At 37.8% G+C, this 25,087-nt stretch overlaps 1 protein-coding gene and 1 long non-coding RNA gene across 2 annotated transcripts in view; both read left to right on the forward strand.

Moving 5' to 3' along the window:
• LOC121381694 (G surface protein, allelic form 156-like) overlaps positions 1 to 25,087 on the forward strand; it is a 111,365-nt gene that overhangs the window by 61,150 nt on the left and 25,128 nt on the right. The gene's annotated exons all lie outside the window — the stretch shown is intronic.
• On the forward strand, positions 18,823 to 22,330 carry LOC121380584. Its single transcript, XR_005958962.1, has 2 exons — positions 18,823 to 19,030; positions 19,918 to 22,330. It is a non-coding gene; the product is annotated as an uncharacterized LOC121380584 (long non-coding RNA).

The following is a 25,087-nucleotide window of genomic DNA, read 5'->3' on the forward strand; positions in this document are numbered from 1 at the left end:
GCATCAGTGTTTATCCAGTGGCGTAGGAAGGTGCCATAAAGTGTGTGTGTGTGTGTGGGGGGGGGGGGGGGGGCACACTTTTATATTTACACACTTTTACACTATTATAAAGCAAATATAAAGCTAACTATTTGAAAAGTGGGGGCACATGCCCCCTAACCCAGCTTCCTACGCCAGTGTTATCACTGAACAAAACGTAATTTCATTATGTAGATATTCCTCATGGACTTATAAAATGTCAAAAAACCCACAAATTAAATATAATCCTGATTAATATTAAAATTTATCTACATAGATATAATTAGTATGTGCTCCTTTGATTGTTTTTGAATAGTATATAAGCCTATATTTGAAAAATTGCGATTTCTATCATTGTCATATTGTTTAGTTTCTTCATGTATTAATAGACCACAATAGATGGCACAACTCATTTATACTGTTCATGTATTTATAAATAAACTGATTTGATTTGATTTGATTTGATTTAATTCGACTTCATTACCATAAATGTTTTTCACTCTTTAAAGATCTAATGGCGTAACGAATTTTACTTATTAAAGGTACACTGGTATGCATTCTTGCGCTAAATATTAAGTTTTTTTTCAAAAGTTGGTTCGCTTGTTAAACGTGATCTGATTATGATCTCAGCGCCAGTGTTATGACTAATCCAGCACTGCTGCCCACTTAATATAAACAAAATTGAAACCGTCTTTTGTTGTAAAGAGGTAGAAACGTGACCCTTTAAAGCGGCAGTATCCGGAATATTTTTATTATTTAAGCATATAGAACAAAAAATCCAATTACGTTTGGTGCATATATGACGCCGCACTCCGCATTGATTTCACTACGCTGTCTTATCCAGGTAAAAATCAAAGCAAGTATTTAAAAAATGGGACACTTTTGACGGGCTCCTACCGATATCAGTTTTCATTGGCTTATCACAAGTGTGGAATTCCCCAACAAGAGATCACGTGAGATTTCGCAATTTTTGAACAAATTTAACTGTCTTGATTGAGGGGTCGTCTCATATCTCCAAAACATATTTATATCCATAGAGGTATGGTACAACACCTTTCCAGGGGTCGGTGAGTGGGGGATTTGCCTTGAAATTTTGACAGTGGCCAGCTGTTGGCATACGCGTTACATGTAAGGGGGTGTTACTAATTACGTAACGCTCTAGGGGTAGAAGAAGAGGGTACTGTGTTCGATTTACGTAACATTTTCAAGACTATATGTTATTTGTATTCATTACTTAGACCTAAAAAGGTGTTTTTTTTAAATGCGCGGTCAGTCTAGGAGCGATCCCCATCGGCGGGTATATAAAAGACCATGGTATGTGATATCTCGTCTGTGGGATGGTACATATAAACGATCCCTTGCCCAAAAAAAAATGTAGCGGGTTTCCAAGGCACGTGTGCAGGGATTTCAACGGGGTTGGGGTCATAGACTGTGTTAAGCGAGGTTTGTATGGGGCCATGCTCCCCCAGAAAATACATTTCAATTTGTTTTAAGCTTGGGCAAGTAAGGGTTTCGACCTCCAATACCCTCCCCCTGCACATGCACCCGATTCCTCTCTAAGATTATATGTCAAAATTACCAAATGTTAGATATCCAACAGCAGATGGAAGGAAGGATAGGATATGTTTTATTTAACGACGCACTCAACACATTTTATTTACGGTTGTATGGCGTCGGATGATCATTAAATCAATATGCTCTAACTTTGATGTCGTTAAACTCTCCCCTAACTTTACCCTTTTTCAAACGAAAGAATATTTATTTGAATTTGTCGATTTTAACACGTAAAATTAAGAAGTGAAAACGTTCATTGTCTACTTTAGTAAATTTTATTTTAAAAATAATGATTAATGTGTTACTAGTATACAAACTAAACTTTGAAAATTCTACTAACACTTTATAAAAGATTAATTCTGAAATCGGAAAGTACGATTGTCAATATTACGTTGTCAAGATCAAACCGGTTTTAACGAAACACTCTAGTACCGTATCCTCAGCCGAACGTTCTTCGTACAGCGCAAGATTTCTCTTTTAATTTTTTGAGACGAACCCTACAATTTGAAACTGAAACTGACAACAGGCTGTCGTTTGTGCTTTGCCGAGCTATGGCGGCACAGGCGACGAATCAAGCGTATACTCTTGGCGATCTCCGTTCATAGGGAACACACACGAGTTTTTTAAAAGTGCATTTGAGCTTGTATTTCATATTTGTACATGATGTTATAATATAGTAACCAGAGAATGTAACTTTAACACAACAGTGTCTGTTTGTTTCATGGTACTCTTCTCTTATTTTTTCTTCTAAACCTTTATTACTCCCAGATCACTGGCAATGTCACGGTTGGGGTGCCTTGAATCATCGTCTTACAATATACAGCAATAATAAAATTATAACATGATTATGCGTATCTGTATAACGGTACGGTAAAGGTTTTATATTTCATATTATGTATATAAACAATATGTGATATGTATGGGAGTTATATTCATTACATTTCTTGTCATATACTGCACAACCGTATTCATATACATACATACATACTTACGCATTTTAAAATGAGAAAAGGGGGGGGGGGGGGGCACAGAGAGGAAGGGGAAAAAAGAACATAAAGAAAGGTTTATCGACAACCAAAAGGTTTTGTTGTTGTTGTCGTTGTTGTTTTTAACTGTTTAAAGTGGGTGTCTAATGTAGTAAGGACAACACGTTTTTTAACGAAGAAGAGGAAGAGCATAAAAAAAAACTTATGATAGGGGCACAGAAAAATGGAGAGGAAGGATAAACATGACGGAAGAATAGTTTCTATCCAAATGATGGGTGTTTAAAGGTGTAAGATACGTATACTAGAACTTGTGTTATTTGTAAGTACAATGGGTTTGAAAACAATAACAAGAGGAATAGAGAAATAACGCTTTTAAATGACTAAAGTTGTAAATTAGACCATTTACTTGTGAAATGATCTTCTTTTTCTGACAATATGAATCTTTCAATATTTCTGTGATACTTTATTATATTTACAACTTCAATAAAATTTAGAGAATGATTTGTATATTTACAACTATAAATGTACCGTTTCACTATTAAAATTAAATGATTTAATAAAATACTTAAGTGTGGACCTCCAAGTAATATAACACAGATATCTAAATTCAAGGTAGTACCTGTTTTGATCTCAAACCAATTTTTAAAGTTTACACACAACTGTCTAACAAGTGAAGAATAAATGTTCTAACGATTCTGCTTCATTCGAACAAAAAGTACATAGATTATCTGCTAGTATGCCACATTTATTCAAATAAGTATTCGTGGTTAATATACGGTGTATAAGTTTGAACTGAAAATTTTGCATCTTAGTGTCGATGGTGGTTTTTCGTACAAGTTCAAAGCATTGTGATAACATGGTTTCGGTGATTGTGGTGTTGAGTTTTTGGGACCACTTGTGACAAATGTTTTCTAAAGAACATTGAATACGTGTAATATAGCTATTGTATATAATTTTGTTATCATTAGTGTTTAGTATTTTTGTTATTAATGGATCACTTTCAGCTATTTCCATATTTAATCTATGACCTTTTATTCTACAAAGCCAATATTTTGGAATATAATTAATTAGTCTAAAATATAATAAATAATTGCCATATAGGTTGAATTGTTGTTGTATCGAATTAAATCGTTTAACTTCACCATTTGCAGTAAGTACGCGTTTTATTTGTTTCAAGCCTTGATTGTGCCAATGTAGAAACAGTTTTGTATGTTTAGGCGGAATAAAATTGAGAAACGATTCATTTATAAATTGCTTTACACTTTCAATTTCATTTTGTCTAATTAGTGCATAATTAGTAATTACATCTTTCCAAAATACATTTTGCGGTTTTAAGTAATTGGTTTTTGTGAAAGCTGAAAATAGTTTCACTACCAAAGTCAGTTAATATAGTTTTTGTAAGATTCTGCCACAAACCATCTGATGTTAGTAGTCGCTTTATCCATTTTACTTTTAGATATCTGCAGAATGACATGGCATCAATCATTTTAAGTCCACCATTTTTATAGTCATTCATAAGCATTGTTCTTTTAATTTTATCACGTTTACCATACCAGATAAATTTATAAAACTTTGTATTTAATCTTTTGAAAAATATTTTATCTGGATCAGGTAGAACTGTGAATAAGTGAATGAAAAGTGGCAGAATCTGAGATTTTATTATAGTAATTTTACCGTTAATAATTAGCGATCTATTTGACCACGTGAATGTTTCATGGTACTCGTTAACCTAGCCTTTTTCAAGGTTCAAGTTTGTCACGGGGACCCTATAATACCCGTAACTGAATAAAACACGATTATCCAAATATCTCTCCTAACTGTATATCTATTAGATCTCTCTGTATCGGGCAAGCTACTACCCATGTGGCCCGGCTCTAGGAGTAATCAGAAATAAGATCTGATATAAATATATATATGTAGCACGTTTAGTTCACAAGAAAACACAACAAAACACAATACTCTTTGGAATCTGTATTAACTCTAACGCTGACAAATGTACTTGCCGCAGTAGTTAATTAACAACAACAATATAATAACAACCCAGAGCTTATCACTTAATTAGTTAATCACTAGGTGTCTAGTTTACACAATATTCTAATCACTTCACCGTGATACAACCCACGCACATGAGATAATGGAGAACGTTGCCAGGGGAACGTAATTAATAAAGGAATTACAACTCTATTCCTAACTGGTTAATGTTTAATTAACCCTTAAATACTCATTCAGTAACCTTGTAATGCAGAATTAATACTGGTACATATCACAATAAAAACAATAACCTACAGTTTACCTAGGTCCTCTAGGATGACCGGCTAAGCTTTATCTTACCAAATACTCGTATAAAAATATTAGAACAGTGAAGCCTACAATTTACTTCGTCAGATTACCGGAGACACTGTCTAAAGAATATTGGTATAATACAGTATTAGAATATTTAAAGTCACATCAATCACATCAAGGTTATACAACAGAGCAGAAATATACAGTTACCATGTCCGGTCTGAACTAATATAGTTCATTCAGTTGGACAACGTCCGTTCCCCTGGATACTTCCAATGTTTCTCCCCTATATATCTAAAATCCTAGCTATTTATTATAAAAATCCCAGACTGGTCCGGAGACAGTACGCGGGACCGAATCTTATGTTGTGTTATTTCCACAAGCGAGCCCAACTCCCAGAGACGGTTTATTTTCTTAGATGTCCAGACTGACCGTCTGCAGTTCGGTAGAGGTACCATGGTTGCGCGGAGGTATTACGTAACCACTCTCCACATGGCCTCCACACCTGATCTGGGTGTGTATTAGGGGGCACGGTCGCGCGGAGGTATTACGTAACCACTCTCCACATGGCCTCCACACCGGGTCTGGGTGTGTATTAGGGGGCACGGTCGCGCGGAGGTATTACGTCACCAAGCTGCACTAGCCCCCAACACAATGGACATAGCCACAGGCGAAAAGGTAAGAGCATGTTCCGTCACAAAGTTCTTTCTTGTTTTGCCTTTTTTTTTAAATTATGAACATTATACAACATAGAACATTATAAGTAAGACTATACTAAATAAAATCCCATAGACACTATATGCAATATATCAACCGAACTATGGCCCATAAATATCAAATATCAGTACTACAACCCCTACCTCAAAGTATTAACTGCAAAAAATGGTACCTTCCATGGCTCATTTTTTTTTCACAATCAACACACTCACATTTATAACCAATCACAGGTGTTAACGTCTCTATCAAACGTTCGGTGCATTTCGAACTTTGACCTAGCCAGAAGTGTTTTGGTTTAGTGCTACCTATACGAAACGCACGATATTCTCATCAATGGGTATACAAGAAAATGATGTAATATACAAGTCAGTTTTACAAAGAATAAACCAATTTATCCCCCATCCCAAGCTAAAACAACTCTGTGACGGAGCATGCTCTTATCTTTTCGCCTGTTACGATGTTAATTGTTTTAGAGGGCCGTGTACAGTCCCAATATGCACTTAGACCAGGTGTGGAGGCCATGTGGCCAGTAGTTACGTAATACCTTCGGTAGTTCGGTTTACGATCGGGGTATTGCTAGTGAAATGGCGACAGTAAGTCTGACCATCTAAGAAAAAAACCCCGTCTCTGGGAGTTGTGGGAATATCACATGATAGGTGAGGTACCGCGCTGTGCCCCTAGGCGATATTCGCTGTCTCTCAGATTTTTGAATAAATAGACAGGATTTTAGATATATCGGGGAGAATCATTGGAAGGCTCCCGGGGAACGTAGGCCGACTGGACTTGGTAAATATATATTTCTGCTCTGTTGTATAACCTTGATGTGATTGATGTGACTTTAAATATTTTAATACTGTATTATACCAATATTCTTTAGACAGTGTTTTCGGTAATCTGACGAAGTAAATTGTAGACTTCACTGTTCTAATATTTTTATACGAGTATTTGGTAAGATAAATCTTAGCCTGTCATCCTAGAGGACCTAGGTAAACTGTAGGTTATTGTCTTTATTGTGATATGTACCAGTATTAAGTCTGTATTACAAGGTTACTGAATGAGTAGTTAAGGGTTAATTAAAAATTAACCAGTTAGGAATAGAGTTGTAATTCCTTTATTAATTAAGTTTCCCTGGCAGCGTTTCTCAATTATCACACGTGTGTGTGTTGTATCACGGTGAAGTGATTAGAATATTGTGTAAACTAGTCACCTAGTGATTAACTAATTAAGTGATTAGTTCTGGGTTGTTATTATATTGTTGTTGTTAATTAACTACTGCGGCAAGTACATTTGTCAGCATAGTGTTAATACAGATTCCAAAGAGTATTGTGTTTTGTTGTGTTTTCTAGTGAACTAAACGTGCTATATATATATATATATATATATATATATTTATATAAGATCTTATCTCTGATATACCTAGAGCCGAGCCACTCGGGTGTTTGACTGCCCGATACGGAGAGATCTGAAAGATATAGAGTTAGAAGAGATATTTGGATAATCGTGTTTTATTCAGTTACGGGTATTATAGGATCCCCGTGACAGGAGTAAAAATCGGGGGCTCGTCCGGGATCTGAAACGGGACATGCATATTTAAAAAGTATTGTTTGTAAATGGGGGCTTTATAAATTATTTTTACAAATTAACTAGAAGTAGCAACGTTGTTCACTAGAAAAAAATAATAATAAGTGCGTCATATCTAAACATGGATAAGAATTTACTGGATAGGCCTACGCTCAGTGTAGTGGAGATTAAGTGAGCGCGTAAGGCCGAATTAGTTGAAATCGCGAGTGAGCGAGAAATTGATTTAACATCAGCTAAAACATTAGGTGATATAAAGACAATAATTATCCAGGAAGTTTTTGGTGATAGTCCTGTTATGGAAGAAAGTGAGATTGTTCCAGGGATAGAAATAAATGAGTTGAGTATTGAACAACAATTAGCTTTTAAAAAGCTTGAGTACGAAACAGAAGAACGTGCATTAGAGAGAGAGAGAGAGAGAGAGAGAGAGAGAGAGAGAGAGAGAGAGAGAGAGAGAGAGAGAGAGAGAGAGAGAGAGAGAGAGAGAAGAGAGGGATAGAGATAAATAATATATATAGAGAGAAAGAGAACAGATGGATAGAAAAAAAGAAGAGAGAGAGAGAAAGAGAAGAGAGTGATAGAGAAAAAGAATATAGAGAGAGAGAAAGGGAAGAGAGGGATAGAGAAAAAGAAGATAGAGATAGAGAAGAGAGGAAGAGAGATAGAGAGAGATAGAGAAAAAGAAGATAGAGAGAGAGAAGAGAGAGATAGGGATAGAGAATTCCAGTTAGCAAAATTAAAAGTGGAACATGAGTTAAAGTTGAATACTGAAGAAGTTAGACGGGAGGCAGGAAATGGGTTTAACATGTCAAAGGCTTATAGATCAGTGCCTGTATTTGACGGCCAGGAGGTAGATATGTTCTTCCAACGTTTTGAACGGGCCGCTAAGCAGCTAAATTGGCCGCAGTCTAAGTGGACATTGTTAGCCGTGTCTAAGTTTAAGGGGAAGGCTAGCGTAGCTTATAATTCAATGAGTGATGAGCGAGCAAGTCAGTACGACCTAGTTAAGTCTGCAGTGTTGAGGGCTTACGAGATACGACCTTAGGATTATCGGTTACGGTATAGCGAGTTGAGAAAAACGCAGGGCCAGTCTTATAGTGAGTTTGTGGCTAAGAAAGCAGGGATGTTTGATAAATGGGTGATTTGTCATCAGGTAGGGTCATATACCGAGTTACGGGAATTGTTGATCTTACAGGACATTAAAAATGGATTACCAGTTAGCTTACGTATTCATTTAGAGGATCGTGATATCAAAAAAATAGAGGAGGCAGGCATAGTGGCAGATGATTACGTGTTCATACACAATGCTCAGGCAGTACAGGGTAGCTCTATACAACAAGGTGGTAAAAAGAAATTTCAGCCAGATTTTTCCCGGGAAAGTAACTATTGGGGAGAGTCATCTAGTTGGTCAGCTAGTCAGGCAAGGAATGCACCTGGTGTGCAAAGTAAGGATACACCTGCATTATCAGCCAATGCACGAACTTTTCGTCCACATTGCAGTTACTGTAAAAAGGATAACCATCTTGTCGGGGACTGTTTTAAAAGGAAACGCGATAATGCGCAAGTGGTCGGTTTAGTGAGGTCAGCTCCATTAGCGTGAGAGTTAATGGTTAGTCCCATGGCAGAGAAAGTAAACCTGTATGTGTCCACTGGTATGGTTTGTGATGTGAAACAAGCGTTGAGTCCTAAAGCAATATCAATCTATCGGGATACAGGGTGTACCCAGTCGCTTATAACGTCAGATTGCTTAGCTGGTATTGAGAATTCAGATACAGGACGTAGTTTGGCCTTAACCTCGGTTACTGGAGAAAAAATGGTTGTCTGGTTACATAACGTTTTCTTGTGTTCGAAGTTTGTGACGGGACCAGTCGTTATGGGTGTTGTGAAGGACTTGCCTGCTGAAAACATAGGAGTTTTGTTGGGTAACGATTTGACTAGTCAGTGTTGCCAGCCGCAAGGTGACAAATTGTTAATTGAAGACAGCCCTTTACCAATAGAAGAGTGTGAGGTTGATGAGATTAGATATCCTGCGTGTGTAATGACTAGGGCTATGGCCGGAAGGGTAGCACGAGACCCAGAGGAAAATTGTGATTTGTCTGATACGTGTGTGAGCCATGAAATTGGAGTGGATGAGGTTATTAGTAAAATGGTAGATAAGTCAACTGAGGAACTAAATGTGGGGGAACCTGTTGACCTCCCGCAGAGGGTAAATGAACCAGTTGTGTTTGATAGAGGGGACTTACCTTGTAATAGACAAGAGTTAATCCTAGAGCAGGGGGCTGATCCAAATTTGTTGGCAGCTCGCACTGCATTGTTAACTGAGGGTGTATTAATGAATGAGAGAGTTAGAGATAGGAGGTTGCCGGCGACCGAACTAGCTAGGAAGCATCTGAGCTATGCTCAGAGCAAAATAAAATCAGTGTTTGATAGGAAGGCTAGGAGTCGGGAATTTAAACCAGGGATAAGGTGCTGCTGTACCTTCCCATTAAACGGGGTTCATTGCAGAACAGGTATTTCGGTCCCTATGTTGTGCACAAACGGGTTAATGAGACAGGGTATGTGATAAACACTCCCGATAGGGTTAGGAAACGTAGGTATTGTCACATCAATTTGCTAAAAGGTTATTTTGACAGACTGTCGATAGTTCCAGTGTTACCTGTCCAGACTGAGAGTAACTCAATTTCCTGTGATGACGTCAAGACTGCAGAGATCAAATTAACCAACAGCCAGATTCTAGCAGACTTGAATCCGGACTTGCACCTTGACAGCCCCCAGCGAGCAGAGCTGACTACGTTGATACAAGAATATGTTTCCATTTGTCAGGACTTTCCAACAGTTACCAATACCTTAATCCAGGATGTGCGCTTGGAACCCAACGCTACACCGAGTCGACAGCATGCCTATCGGATAAAACCTGGAAAACGTGCGGTGCTAAAGAAGGAATCGAAGTTCCAGTGGTCAGACGAATGCGAGAAGTCATTCAACCGTCTCAAGCAGATGCTCTCCTCGTCTCCCGTGATGGCAGCACCAGACTACCGAAGGCCTTTCAAGCTGGCTGCGGATGCCAGTGACGTGGGAGCTGGAGCTGTGCTGTTCCAAGAAGACGAAAATGGACTGGACCATCCTGTAAGTTTCTTCTTCAAAAAGTTTGACAAACACCAGGTGAACTATTCCACTATAGAGAAGGAAGAATTGGCCATGGTACAAGCTCTGAAGCATTTTCAGATCTATGTGAAATCGGCATTGCATCAAGTGGTTGTCTTTACTGATTATAATCTGCTTACCTTCATTCACAGAATGAAAGCCTCCAACCAGAGAGTTTTGAGATGGAGTCTTCTTCTGCAGGAATTCCCAATTACCATTGAACATATCAAGGGCACATCTAATGTAATCGCTGATGCCCTGTCCCGAAGTTGAACGTTGTGATAATGTGTTGACGTTCTTGATTTCTGTTTTTGTTTTTATATATTTGATTGTATACCAGGGACTCAGAGACTCAGTGTGATTACTGGTAGTCACCTTATCACTATGTGTTATAAATGCCCGGATGCGTCGGTTAACACACATTTTGTTTTGTTTAAATGTAGTATATTTCCCTATTCCTAGAGTAGAGGAAATATCCTTTTTGAGGTGGGTGTGTGTGACGAAACATGCTCTTATCTTTTCGCCTGTGGCGATGTTAATTGTTTTAGTGGGCCGTGTGCAGTCCCAATATGCACTTAGACCAGATGTGGAGGCCATGTGGCCAGTAGTTACGTAATACCTTCGGTAGTTCGGTTTACGATCGGGGTATTGCTGGCGAAATGGCGACAGTAAGTCTGATTAACTAATTAAGTGATTAGTTCTGGGGTGTTATTATATTGTTGTTGTTAATTAACTACTGCGGCAAGTACATTTGTCAGCATAGTGTTAATACAGATTCCAAAGAGTATTGTGTTTTGTTGTGTTTTCTAGTGAACTAAACGTGCTATATATATTTATATAAGATCTTAACTCTGATATACCGAGAGCCGAGCCACTCGGGTATTGGACTGCCCGATACAGAGAGATCTGAAAGATATACAGTTAGAAGAGATATTTGGATAATCGTGTTTTATTCAGTTACGGGTATTATAGGATCCCCGTGACAAACTCCTTTAAGACAAAACAGGATGTAGATAAATATATAAAATATTATGCTACACAACAGCTATTCCAAAGTCTCAATTGAAATATAAAAGTAAAGGGTTTTTTTATTTGGTTATAATCACGAAAATAAGTTAAAATGAAATGACATTGGAAGTGAGCTCCCTGGTCTAGTGGATAAGTTGCTGGATAATCAAGCTGTGGTTCAAATACCGTCACAGCTGGCTCACAAATGCATTCATTATTTCTCATCTATCAGCCTCTGCCTACCATTCTCATTATCTTAATATAAAAGAAACTTTCCAATTTCTCCTACGATTTCAATCTGTTTCGACCCTTTCTGTCAGTTTCCTTCGACTCTGTCTTCTGAGCTGTCACACAATCGCCCACCTGTCTCAGCGTCCTCTGCCGCTAATAAAGCTGGTCTGACCCACGGCACTAACTAACGACCGCAGGTAGTAAGAGAGCATAGTAGGTAGTTACAAGTGCCTTTTAACAATGCAAGAAGTAACTACTGAACACTCCAAATTGGTCGCACAAAGCCCACAGCTAAAAGCTGATGGGAAATGACAGGTGTGTGGCACTGATAGCCACGGGAGACAAGCACCTGTCACGGTTGGAGAGACAAGGACAAGGATGTGGAGGTGGACAGCGAAAAAAAGTTGAAAGATAGGAGGGGTTGCCAGATCGGGAAGAAATGAGATGGAATTCAAAGGAGTAAAAAGGAAAGGGGGCAGTGGGGGAAAAAAGAAAGAAAAAAGAAGAAAAAAAAGAAGAAGAAAGAAATGAAATTGGAATCAGTTTTTAAAAAAAAATTAAAGTTTGTTTTATTTAACGACACCACTAGAGCACATTGCTTTTTTAATCAGCGGCTATTGGATGTCAAACATTTGGTAATAATTACTAGTATATCAAAGGCCGTGGTATGTGCTATCCTGTCTTTGTTATGGTGCATATAATAGATCCATTGCTACTAAAGGAAAAAAACAATGTAGCGGGTTTTCTATTTACTACTATATGACAGAATTACCAACTGTTTGACAACCAATATCCGATGATAAATAAATCAATGCGTTCTAGTGGTGGCGTTAAACCAAACCAAATTTATATTATATATACTGAGAAAGAAAAAAGGGAACACTTAGCTTTGTTGATCTTCTTCTTCAACGTTCGATTGGTTGTATTATATCCTTTGTCACGTGAGAGTCGCAAAAAGGGCCATCAGGCTGTAGAGCCCCAGGATCAAATTTCAGAAACTATTTACATCCTAATGTCTGTATAAAGGACAAAGATGTAATGAGAAACTGAATGTCAGTAATGTGAGATTGAACAGTTCACTTCCTGACACCGTGCATGAGAGTTCAGGATGCAGTCACTTTTTTCCTGTTTATGTTTGTGCGATCCCTTATTTCTTTCTATTAGTATAATGAATGAATGAATTAATGAATGTTTAACGACACCCCAGCACGAAAAATACATCGGCTATTGGGTGTCAAACTATGGTAAATGCAAACAGTAAGTCATGATCAACATCAATATAAGAATTCAAGATTTAAATAAAAACAGTGTAAAGCAAAAATACAAATATCACAGATAGATACTGACTTTTACTCAAAATTTCAATTTTGTGCTGTATTGGCCATTCTCAAAGATAATGTTACACCTCTGCACCACGGTGAGGTTACAGCACGTTCAGGGGTCCATCAGTATAAATGCGAGATTTTATTAATGTCTTTAGTGTCAAACCCAGATAGCTTGGTTGTGTGTGCCCAGGAAAGCGTGCTTGAACCTTAATTGGATATAAGCACCAGAATATGTTGAAATGAAATAGTTTCATTTCATTCATTTAAAGATATTTTCAAGCACGTAGTCGTGGACATATATTTTTGCTGTCTATCCAGGCAGGCTTAATGCATAGTGTTAATGTCTAGAAAAAGAGATCTTGATTCCATTAATTTCTATCTAGCGCCTCGTCTGTAGGAGGACAGCCGCTACCAAGGAGATTTCGACCGGACAATGTATCCTTTCTGTACTGCCACAAAGAAGACTGCCAGACTATTTACTAAATCAAAACTAACACAGGGCAGAGCTCATTGGAATAAATATAGCTGTGATGACATGCACTCACTGTCATCGCAGATGATATCAGGTGTTCCCGTAAGGTGAGCATATCCTGCCCCGCCGGTTGCACCCGTCATGAGTAATGCAACCACAACATATAATCTTCGCTTCATTTAAAACGATAAAAAAAGAGTTCAAAATATGGAATAGCATAAGCCATCATTTTGGCCAGTGATGAATCGTATTTAGTACATATGTCTACTATAAAACGTTTTGAGTGCCCTCAACTGGTAGTAGGTATATTGTTTGACATGAAGGGAGAACTGACTATTGAAAAGTGATACAAGTTAGTGTCGAGGCCAGTGTCGCTGTCAATCTCTATGCATAGATCGAGGTATGAAACTGATTTAATACATTTAACACATTTAAAAGTTTCTTTTATTTCTAATTCTTGTGGGTAAATCAACGGAAGATAATATGTAATCCTGCTATTAATTGTTGAATGATATAAGACCATCAATATAGCGGAAAGTCAAGTTAAATTAAAGGCACTGACCCTAGTTGTTTTAAGCAGTGTAAAATTATTTTTAGTTATTAAAGTTTTTTTCTTTCTTTTATCTTTTTGCTGTTAACTGACACATTAGTTTAAAATGTTTGCATTAATTATTAAGTTTAGTAAATTCAAGAGTCCATCCACTGCTCAAGGTGATAGAAGGTCTAGAGTGGTACATGTAAGCACGCTTTGTATGGTAATGACATGTAATACATGACAATATTTAGTCAGATAGATTTGCATGAACTACTATTATGGTATCCGATTCCTCGTTGATGGTCTTTATTGTTCAACATTTATCTCAGTGTTACTACTCTACACTGCATCTTCCTCGGTGAAACCACATACCCACCCACCCATTTTACATTCAATACAGCCTTAAAAAAAGGTTTTAAAGAGGAAAGTAGTTAATTTAACATTGCTTTCTGTTCAGTAAGAGACACTGACATCCTTCTCACGGGTTTGTATATCTTTAATTTGTGCATTTAGTTTAGTTAAAAGGACATTCCCGAGTTTGCTGCATTGTAACATGTTTCCGACTAATAAAATATTTCTACGATTAAACGTACATATTAAATATGTTTTCTTATTTAGAATATCAGTGTCTTTATTTTCAATGTTTTTCTGGTCGTCTTAATATTTGTAAGAAGCCCAAACTGGAGTTTGTCTTCAAATAACTTCGTACGTACGAAAAAATCTGGTTTTAGGAAATATAATGAAATTTAACCTAGTACAAATATTAGAACGATCAGAAACACGTCAGCAGATTTCTCAAACATTTTGTTCCCTTCGTGTTTTGGACTTTGAACCAATGCCTGTCTATCAACAATCAAGACTGACTTCCCGAGTAATTTCTGAGGTACATGTGGATCTTGAGTTTGTTTAAGCAATGGGTATTGGTATTGGTAGCAAGTCATTCTTTATGATCAGTATTCACTTCCTTGCAGGCTTTATATGCTGTAAATAGTATGTGTGATATTTCTCATTCAACCCAAGGATTGTACCTGAATTGAATTTTGAGGCTTGGACCTTTTGACCATAAAATTACCACATAAACATTTGCGAAGGATTCCATGTAACAACTGATGAACATCTGCATGGTAGACAGTGCACCATCGACTAGTTCGTGTAATCATACTGAACTGAACTTTATTTACACTCTGACCGTAATTCAACGGCATATGAGGTACATTGTAAAAATATAATTAAATAAATAAATAAATGACAAGATGGCACATTCGTCATAATAATGTGCATCAGATAAAACAAGTGTATATCTATGGATTCATACTTGCATTTGAAGACATACATTGCATATACAAATAAAATGAAATTGTAAAAACAGATTTCAGCCCTGGGACTTAAGGATATGCATAATTTGTTTACAGAAAACTGCTAGCTTTCTGAGAACACCAGTTTGTTTTACTGTCAAATAGCATTCTAAATTTATAAACATTTGGTCTAGACTGGCAACACTTTGACAGAAGTCTTGTTCTTTCATCTTTAAAAAGACAACACATTATATAATGAAATTCATCACCAATTTCGTTATTTGTATACAGAAAGCATGTTCTATTTGTTAAAGTTATTTTTTTCCATCTGCCTATTTCAATGGGAAGATAATGATTTGAGAGTCGAAAATGTAATAGTGGTAACCAATATTTTTTCTCTAAATTGGTTAAATATGTCTCGAACACAATATTTGATTTAAACAGTCTGTAACAAGATGCTTTAGATGAATTAACAATTTCATTGTTCCATGTTTGTAAGAACTGATCCTGTAATCTTAAAATAATTCTTTGTTTTAATAGATTTACATCTGGTAGCTGGTTACACTGTGCAATCTATACATTGCTATATCCAACGTCATCCAAAACAGATTTGATAAACTTTAACCATTTATGATCACATATTCCATTTTTATAATCAATCAGCAATGATTCATATATCAAGAATGATAACTTTGTATGTTTTCCAGATGTATCTATAAAACCAAGGCAACATATACAAATACGAGTAGAGGTACTGATCCCAGTGATCATCAGTTACTGCCCTTGTAAATACTGAAACCATTCATCAAAATGTGAAATCTGCATTCTGGTTAATATTAAAGTAACTTGTGGAATTATCATCTTGGACAACAGCAATAAGAACACACATCGTTGTCATACAAATGTTTATTTTAATCAGTATTTCTTTTCTGTGGAAATCATTAATTGCAAAACGATTAAATGTTGGAGTACTTGAGATGCTAGCTTACGAGCTCTCATTTCTTTCGTCTATTGTTTTCCTTCAATACCTGATCAGCAGTTACAGGGACAAATATATCAGTCTATCCATATTTCATATACATCGGAACCTTTCCTTTGGTGTTAGATAACTTTAGTTCATAGCGATGTGTGAACCCCCTATGATAGGTATAAGTTTGATATAACATTTTCATAGCTCATATCAAATCTTAAATATGAGGTAAAATGCATTAACAAGGGTATGGTAATGACCGTATGGGTATATTTCCAACTGCAGAGCATGGCCCCTCCAGATCTCTATGTGAAATAAAGATATATAATATCAATCCTCTGATTTTAGCTTCAGGGCGTCAGTATGTTTTATCACCTACAAATCCAAAGTTATATTAACCAATTGATCCCCATTACATTGATATTACCCCACCCCGCCAAATAATAATACCCTATTAATTACAGAATAGATGAATGTATCTAAGGAAGTGAAATTGTATTTGGTAATGTTAGGGCAAGCTTAGAACCCGTTACAAACACTGGCTCGTTCGCAGCGGTCAGAGTAACAAGGAATATAATATCCGGTTTTTATTGCCGCCATTTTTCATTCCTTTGTTTGAAGTCAACCCTATCAGCTGGAAAAAAATTGGCAGAAAAAAAGTAACGAAAAAATGAGGCGATCGAAGAGACCTTCAGTAAGTTCGAAAACGACGAAAGCAAAGGCAAAAAAGACGGCTATTTCTAGCCCTCGGCATCCAGAAACCGAACGTGAGGGAATCGACTTGGCGTCGGAGGACAGTTCTGGACATTTGGGGCTTACAACAATGGCTGACCCACCGAATGCTGTACAGCCAAATTTATTGGAAGGTAATACTTTTGAACCAGTTATTTTGCCAATCGAGAACGTACACACCATGATTGGTTTGCACGTGGTCGCAGCAACAAAAGAAAAATAATTAAAGGAGAGTATGTAGATTTGGCGACATTGTTGGAGAACACAAATTTAGACGATAGAATTTTGGTTATCGGGGAAGGGGGGTCAGCTAATCACAAAAATGAAAAACAAGTAAGAAAATTAATTACATAGACGCCTAGACAAATGCATTTTTAACCTTCGTTAGTATTTATGTGGCAGTGCATCGAAGCAAGATTCAAGAGCTCTTGAAATATATGCATGATATCAGGCTGGGGGCATTGCGTACTGGTGGGCTAGGGTGGAAAGTCTATGACGAGCAATTTCGTCTGAGAAAAAGTGTGGACCTATCAAGCTCTTGGGGAAAGATTGATTACGAGTTATGGCTGTTGTACATGTCTGCCCCAGCCATACCCATTGTTCCCATGAAACAAGCTGTCAGTGCAATGCACAACAAGTGCTATGATTTCAGTTATAAGGCAGCATGTTTATGTCGAGCATGTAATTACTCTCACATGTGCATCAAGTGTGGGGGGGGGGGGGGGGGGTCATCCATTAGTGTCCTGTCGGGCTCAAAAACCGGGTGTCACTTCTACATTTCGTGCCTTTCCAACAAACAGCAGGGGAACAAAATGGAACCCATCTACGGCCTTGGTTATGGAAAATGCGATACAGAGGATGGTCAAAGACGTTTGGGAACTGAGCAATTTCCCTATAATAATTAATATGCTCCTGGAATACTTGAAATCATACCCGTTGAAAGAAACAGCCTCTGAATTAGCTAATGGTTTTTTAAAAGGTTTTTCATTACAGTACACAGGACTCTCGTAAGCGGACAGATTGTAAAAATTTGATATCTGCTCATCAACATCAAAACGAATTAAAACAAAAGATCGAAAAAGAAATTTCATTGGGAAGGGTCATTGGCCCATTTGATAAGCCACCTATTTCAAACTTGCATGTTTCACCCATAGGGATAGTACCAAAATCTGATGTGGGTTGGCGACTAATTACTCACTTATCTTACCCACATTTAGAAGGCATTAATGATTACATAGAGCCAGATTTGTGTTCAGTGAAATATACTTCTTTTGATAAAGTGATAGAAATGATTAGCAATCTTGAAATGGGGGCCTTGTTAGGAAAATTGAATATAAAATCTGCATTTTTATTGTGGCCAGTATCTCCGGGGGAATTTGATTTGCTTGCGTTTAAAATTAATAATCAATATTACATTGATAGATGTTGACCAATGGGGTGTTCTATTTCATGTAGTGTTTTTGAAAAGTTCTCAACCTTTCTTCACTGGTTGATTCAAAGGAAAACCAATTTGAATACATTAGATCACTGTCTGGATGACTTTATCTTTGCAAGCAATAGCTCTTCTCAACATTGCCAATAGTTAATGCCCTCTTTCCAAAGTATTTGTCAGGAGCTTGGGGTTCCAATTGCGAATGAAAAACCTGTTGGCCCGGTAACAACTCTAACACTTTTGGGTCTGGAAATAGATACCATAAATAGAATTGTTCGTATAACGGCAAATAAAATAGTTGCATTGGTTTCTTTGCTTCAGAATTTTAATTTTAACGGGCAGACATATTTTACAGAAAGTACCTGGACAGGGAATTCAGTTTTAAATCTATTCACTGATAGTACAGGATCTGTCGAGTTAGGTTGTGGTGCTTATTTTAACCGGCAGTGGGTATACTTTCAATGGCCAAGTCACTGGCGTGGATCCAAGATAATGAAGGACATAACATTCCTAATTATGCAATGCGAAACAATATTATTTTTCGTGCGGTACATGTAGCTGGCTCATACAATTGTATAGCGGATGCTATTTCCCGTAAGCAGTGGCAACGATTCCGGCTGTTAGCACCCAATGCACATCATCAGCCACAGAGCATCCCAGACCACTTCTGGGAGTCGATCTACAATCTGAAGTTGACAGACTGCTGAGAGCCTCGGTATCAACAAATACTCATAAAGCCCATGACACAGGGTTAGCTTCATTTACTCGATTCTTGGGGAGGTATCAGTTGAGGGAGGTCTGGCCCCCTCCAGTTGATAACATTGTTAATTTTATTGCATTTTTGTCCATCTCAGGTTTGTCAGATGCTACGGCCAGAGCATATACAGCAGCCATAAGCTTTAAGTGTAAAATGTTAGGCCTTCAAGATCCAACAAAAAACTTTATCGTTGTTAAGGTATTGGAAGGTATGAAGAGGGTAAAACACAGACCAGACACCAGATTGCCAATCACATCAAATTTGTTAGCTCGACTTATTACAGCATTGCCGCTCATATGTAGCAACTCTTATGAAGAAAAACTGTTCACATCAGCATATACTTTAGCATTTTTCGGTTTCCTAAGAGTTGGGGAACTGGCTGTATCAACTGGAAAGGCCCATAACAGGGTTATTGCCAGCAGTGACATTACAGTTGATGGAACAGTGCAAGGGGTGGTCCTCAGGCTAAGGTATTCAAAAACTGATCAGTTGGGTAGGGGGGTGTCGGTGCATATTTCAAAAATCGGTGGCATTCTTTGTCCAGTTACCAATTTGGAGTCATTTTTGGGGGTTCGCCCGGCATTTAAGGGACCTTTGTTTTGTCACTTCGGAGGGGCACCTTTAACCAGATACCAATTTACAGCGGTTTTGAAAAAATCACTTGAATGCATTGGGGTGGATGCTCAGCATTATAAGGCTCATTCTTTTAGGATTGGAGCAGCTACAGCAGCCTCGGCTGCTGGTCACTCCATGGAAGCTATACAAGAGGCAGGGCGTTGGACTTCCACAGCATACAAGGGATACATCCGTTCTCCACTGATCAACCTTCCAAATAACCTTGATTAACTGTACTGTAGCTAACTTTACATCACTATTTCAGATTCAAGGGTATGGTGTGTGGGGTCCTCAATAATAAAAAGGGCAGCGATTCAAGCACGAAACAGACCTGGCGGTTGGCAGCTGGGGCTGGGGCGAGTCGGAATTTCCATCTGGTGGCAGGGCTATGGCGGTTTACAATTGGGAGCCTTGAAAAACAAAGTTTTGTTACTCTCAAGACATGAGCCCGCACCAAAATATTTGGTTATCCACTGTGGAGGAAATGACCTGGGGAACATTCAACTCGCATCATTACGTGAGTTGATAAAATCTACCTTGCAATTTCTTGCCCAGTTGTTGCCAAATACACGAATTATCTGGTCCCAGATTCTACCCAGGCTGAAGTGGCGCTATTCACAGAATAATAAGGCCATGGAAAGAGCTCGGGTGCGCATAAATAGTGCGGCAGGTAAAGAGGCCATTCGGCTTGGGGGTGGATACATATTGTATCCTGATATTGCCCTTAAATCGCCTTCGTTGTTCCTACCTGATGGAGTGCATTTAAGTAGTACAGGGACAGCCATTTTCTTGAACACCTTGCAAGGGGCCCTAGAGAGCTTCAAATCTGGATGTAATATGGCGTACCCATATTAGACAGTTGTCATGCTTTGGACTGAATTTGTTGGGGTCACGGCTATGTGATATAACTTTAAGCTTTCCTTCCCCCACATTATTGTTGTGGCGGTGGTCACTATGGCCAGAAATAGATTCTTGGATATTGACCATATGGCGATTACAGGTTGCTTAAAGTAACAGTATAGGCAATGTACATATGTATATATTTTTGGGGGGAATTATTATTAACAGTTAAAAACCTTTTGGCCTCTGTCATCCCAGGGTCAAGGGGAAATAACTGATGAGTAGTAAATATTAACAGTTAAAACACTTTTGGCCTCTGTTTCCCAGGGTCAAAGGGAAATAACTGCTAGAAATTATTAATACGGTATTTGATTGTTGGGGCTCGCCATAATGGTGTTGTCGGCAGCCCAGTTGTGTTGTATTATGTTGTCGCTATTGGGGCTCGCCATAAATGGTGTTGTCGGCAACCCAATAAAATATTATGTAATTCAGCCGTGACCCAAAATATTTGCCACATTTACATTAATCATCATTTATATTAGACCTAGTAAATCCATATATATATACCTGTTTAGAAAATAAATTATGTATTGAGATCATGTTGTTGTCTTGAAACTTATCTTTGATAATACCATCTATTAATTACAGAATAGATGAATTTATCTAAGGAAGGGAAATCGTATTTGGTAATGTTACGGCAAGCTTAGAACCCGTTTCAAACACTGGCTTGTTCGCAGCGGTCAGAGTAACAACGAGCATAATATCCGGTTTATTGCCGCCCTTTTTCATTCCTTTGTCTGAAACCAACCATATCAGTTTGAAAAAAATTTGGCACAAAAATAGTAAATAAACCCATCCCTCCCACCCATTGTTGAGAATGTGTTAAGATAGAAAGATACTGCTGTTGTGTGTTTTCTTTTGCAGTGATGCTGTTGCAGAGCTTGGATCTGTGCCAGATTGTGAAGCTGCAAGAAGTCTGGACATATAGTAACATGCAGCAGCCTAACACTGTGTTTTGTGTTCACCATGTTTTGTGTTGTGGTCTATCGCTTTTCCGGAGGTTTTTACACAATGTTCAAAGTCAAAGTTTAGTGTTTTTCCCTGGTTTTTAGTGCGAGACCTTCATGGATATTTCTCAATTTAGTGTGTTGCTGGACTTGTTCGTAGAGCAAAGTGACAATCATATTCAATCAGTGATATTCCTGAAACAGTCACAAATTTGTAGAATGTGATTACATATCATATTTTCTGTTTAGTTATTAATGACTATCGGAGACATCATTAGAAGCTATCTTGGAACTTTTGAAATATTTATATAGGATTATAAATAATAGATTTGATTAACTTATTATCTTTATTATAACATGGCACGGTTGGGTTACATGACACATGGCGATTACAGGTTGCTTAAAGTAACAGTATAGGCAATGTACATATGTATATATTTTTGGGGGGAATTATTATTAACAGTTAAAAACCTTTTGGCCTCTGTCATCCCAGGGTCAAGGGGAAATAACTGATGAGTAGTAAATATTAACAGTTAAAACACTTTTGGCCTCTGTTTCCCAGGGTCAAAGGGAAATAACTGCTAGAAATTATTAATACGGTATTTGATTGTTGGGGCTCGCCATAATGGTGTTGTCGGCAGCCCAGTTGTGTTGTATTATGTTGTCGCTATTGGGGCTCGCCATAAATGGTGTTGTCGGCAGCCCAATAAAATATTATGTAATTCAGCCGTGACCCAAAATATTTGCCACATTTACATTAACCATCATTTATATTAGACCTAGTAAATCCATATATATATACCTGTTTAGAAAATAAATTATGTATTGAGATCATGTTGTTGTCTTGAAACTTATCTTTGATAAATCATTTCTCGTCGGCTTGAGATGATCACACACTACTTAAATGTGGCGCACAGTCAGTGTACACTGACAATGTTCACACTGAAGAGGAGGGTCCTTCTTTAAAATAAATGAATGCGTCAAATACGTATGGCCGATGCGGGCACGGCACAAGACTACTTCATCCTTCCTGCACCGCCTGTAGGATGACTGCTACTCTCCCAGGACTGGCTTGACAGAATGAAGCTTGTTCTCAACCGCACCGTCCCAGTCATCTTACCAAGTCGAAAAGATATATTGGTTAATATGAAATTTAAATCACTGATGGGGACACCAACATTGACACGGGGCAAGTTCAAAGCAGACTTGGCAGCAACATCTGCCTTTTCGTTACCCTTAAGGCCAACATGGCTGGGTACCCAACAAAATATAACATCTTTACTGGCAATTGATAAAAAGACACACTTTCGTATCACCATCCTAACTAAGGGATGCTCCAATTGCATGTACTGTAAAGCTTGGAGACACGAAAGTGAGTGTAAAAATAATATATTTTGATGCACATAAATCTTTAATCTGTTCCAGGGCTTTAATGATTGCCTAAATTTCAGCAGTAAAGATTGATGCTGAATCGGCAATCTGATGGAAATTATTGCGTCTGATGGAAAAACTGTAGCAGAAGCCACAGAATTCCCATCCCGTGATTCGTCTGTGTAAACAGGAATGTAATCACAGTACCGCTTTTGGATTTCCATGAAATATTGTTTATAAATAACTGCATTTGTGCGATCTTTCATTAGATGCACAAGATTTAGATGCACAATTTTTGTATCACACCAAGGTTGCAAAATAAAATATGAAGGCGTTTCCAAAATGTCTGTTAAATCAATGGTGTAAACGGATAAAAACTGCTTAATGCGAAGACCAAGTGTTCGAATCGCATTTGGTTTCGCATCAAATAACTTCATAGATTTGTTATCAAACACCCATTATGTGCAGGATGTTTTAGCATCGATTTAATCTTAGTGGCATACTGCAGAGAAAGCTTTGCACGTTTAGCACCCAAACTAGGTTCGTGTGTATCGACGTACATGCTCTCAACAGGAGATGTTTTGACAGCACCAAGACAACGCCCAAGTCCCTGGTTGTGTATAGGATATAGCATCTGCAAGTAAGACTTGTGTGCTGACCCATACACAATGCACTCATAATCAAGTTTAGACCGAACTAAAGGCATATATATTTTTATTTTAACTATTTAAAATACATTTTAAAAATATACAAATTCCTCTTCGAGATCGTAACATCATTCTCCCAAAATTCCATTTAGATGGTCGCCTCTTATTTCGATGCCTGTAAACATTATATATATTTGTATATACATTGTTTGAAAACAGATGTTTTCTTTTCTATTCTAACATAGGCTTGCTGAATACAAATAAATATGTTGTCCATGTGAAAAATTACATTTAGGGGATCATAATGTAACCCCTGCTAGTTCATGACAAAACACGACTCGGGTTTAGAGATTCTTTATTCCCGTAGGGAAAACCTATAAATATATAAATGGTACATTTTGTTTAATAATTTGACATAACAGCATAAAACATACAAATATACATAATATAGCATTAAAAGATATCAACAATATTTAGTTTGAACTAAAGATGTACCCACGGGCGCTCACCATCAAGATAACCATTATGTTCTTGTCAAAGGCTACGAGAAGAATGAGAAAAAGGTGTGGCATAATTACTAGCGATCTGTTGAATGGGGAAATCTTAACTCCGTTGTACACTGGCAGTACACACTGAATCTGTTTTTGTTTATTGTGTAGCAATTAACGGATGTAAGTGCTAGAATTGTTTAGGCAGGCGCGGTGTTTGTGTCCAATGAACACTCGGTATAAAAAAGAACAGCCGCTATAGTGATCACGTGCCAGAGGCGTGCATTAGATTTTTTTATTTCAATCGCGGATTGTTCTGTCGGGTCTTTGAAATGCTGGCAACAACGACTCAAGTTTAATTAATAAACAAACTTTAGGTAAGTTTTATTATGCTCAAGCATATTTCGACCATGGCCGCATGTTAAGTTGCTATTTAGCGTTGGCATAAATGCGACGACACCGGTAACGCATTTTATTACAAAAGAATGGATTTAAAGCGAAAACGTATCATATTAGACGCGGTTAAAAAAGGAGAAATTGTTCAGTACTCGAAGATAAATTCAACTAAAAGTCAACAAGATATAGCCAATCACTTTTCAGCGTTGTGACGGCATTCGTTTTGTGAAACATGCTTGGGATATCGTCACTGCCACCACCATCAAAAATTGTTGGATTCACACAGGGGTTGTTCCTCGGGACCCTCATTTCCGACTTGCACCAAGCACCAGCCAATGAAACGACAGCGTTGCGAGATCTGGTTGGTGACGTCACGGGCCGGCTTTCAATCGACGAACAGCTGAGAATGGATGTTGATGAGTTTGTCAACATTGACAACGAAGCAGAGACATTTGCTAATATCAGCGACGAGCAGATTCTTGAAAGTGTTAAACAGATTCACGACGAAACGACTGATGACCAGGAAGAAGAGTCCGACGCTGAACCGGAGCCCATATATGTCATATTCTTGACATTCAGCAATTTAAAAAAAAAAATTAAGTTTGGTAGTAAACCCAAGGCACCCTCACTATACCGCCAACTCGATATAACGCCAAAATTATTTTGGAACATTGGTTGGCGTTAAA

This window comes from Gigantopelta aegis, chromosome 9, assembly GCF_016097555.1.
Source record: "Gigantopelta aegis isolate Gae_Host chromosome 9, Gae_host_genome, whole genome shotgun sequence".
Taxonomy (NCBI): Eukaryota; Metazoa; Mollusca; class Gastropoda; order Neomphalida; family Peltospiridae; genus Gigantopelta; species Gigantopelta aegis.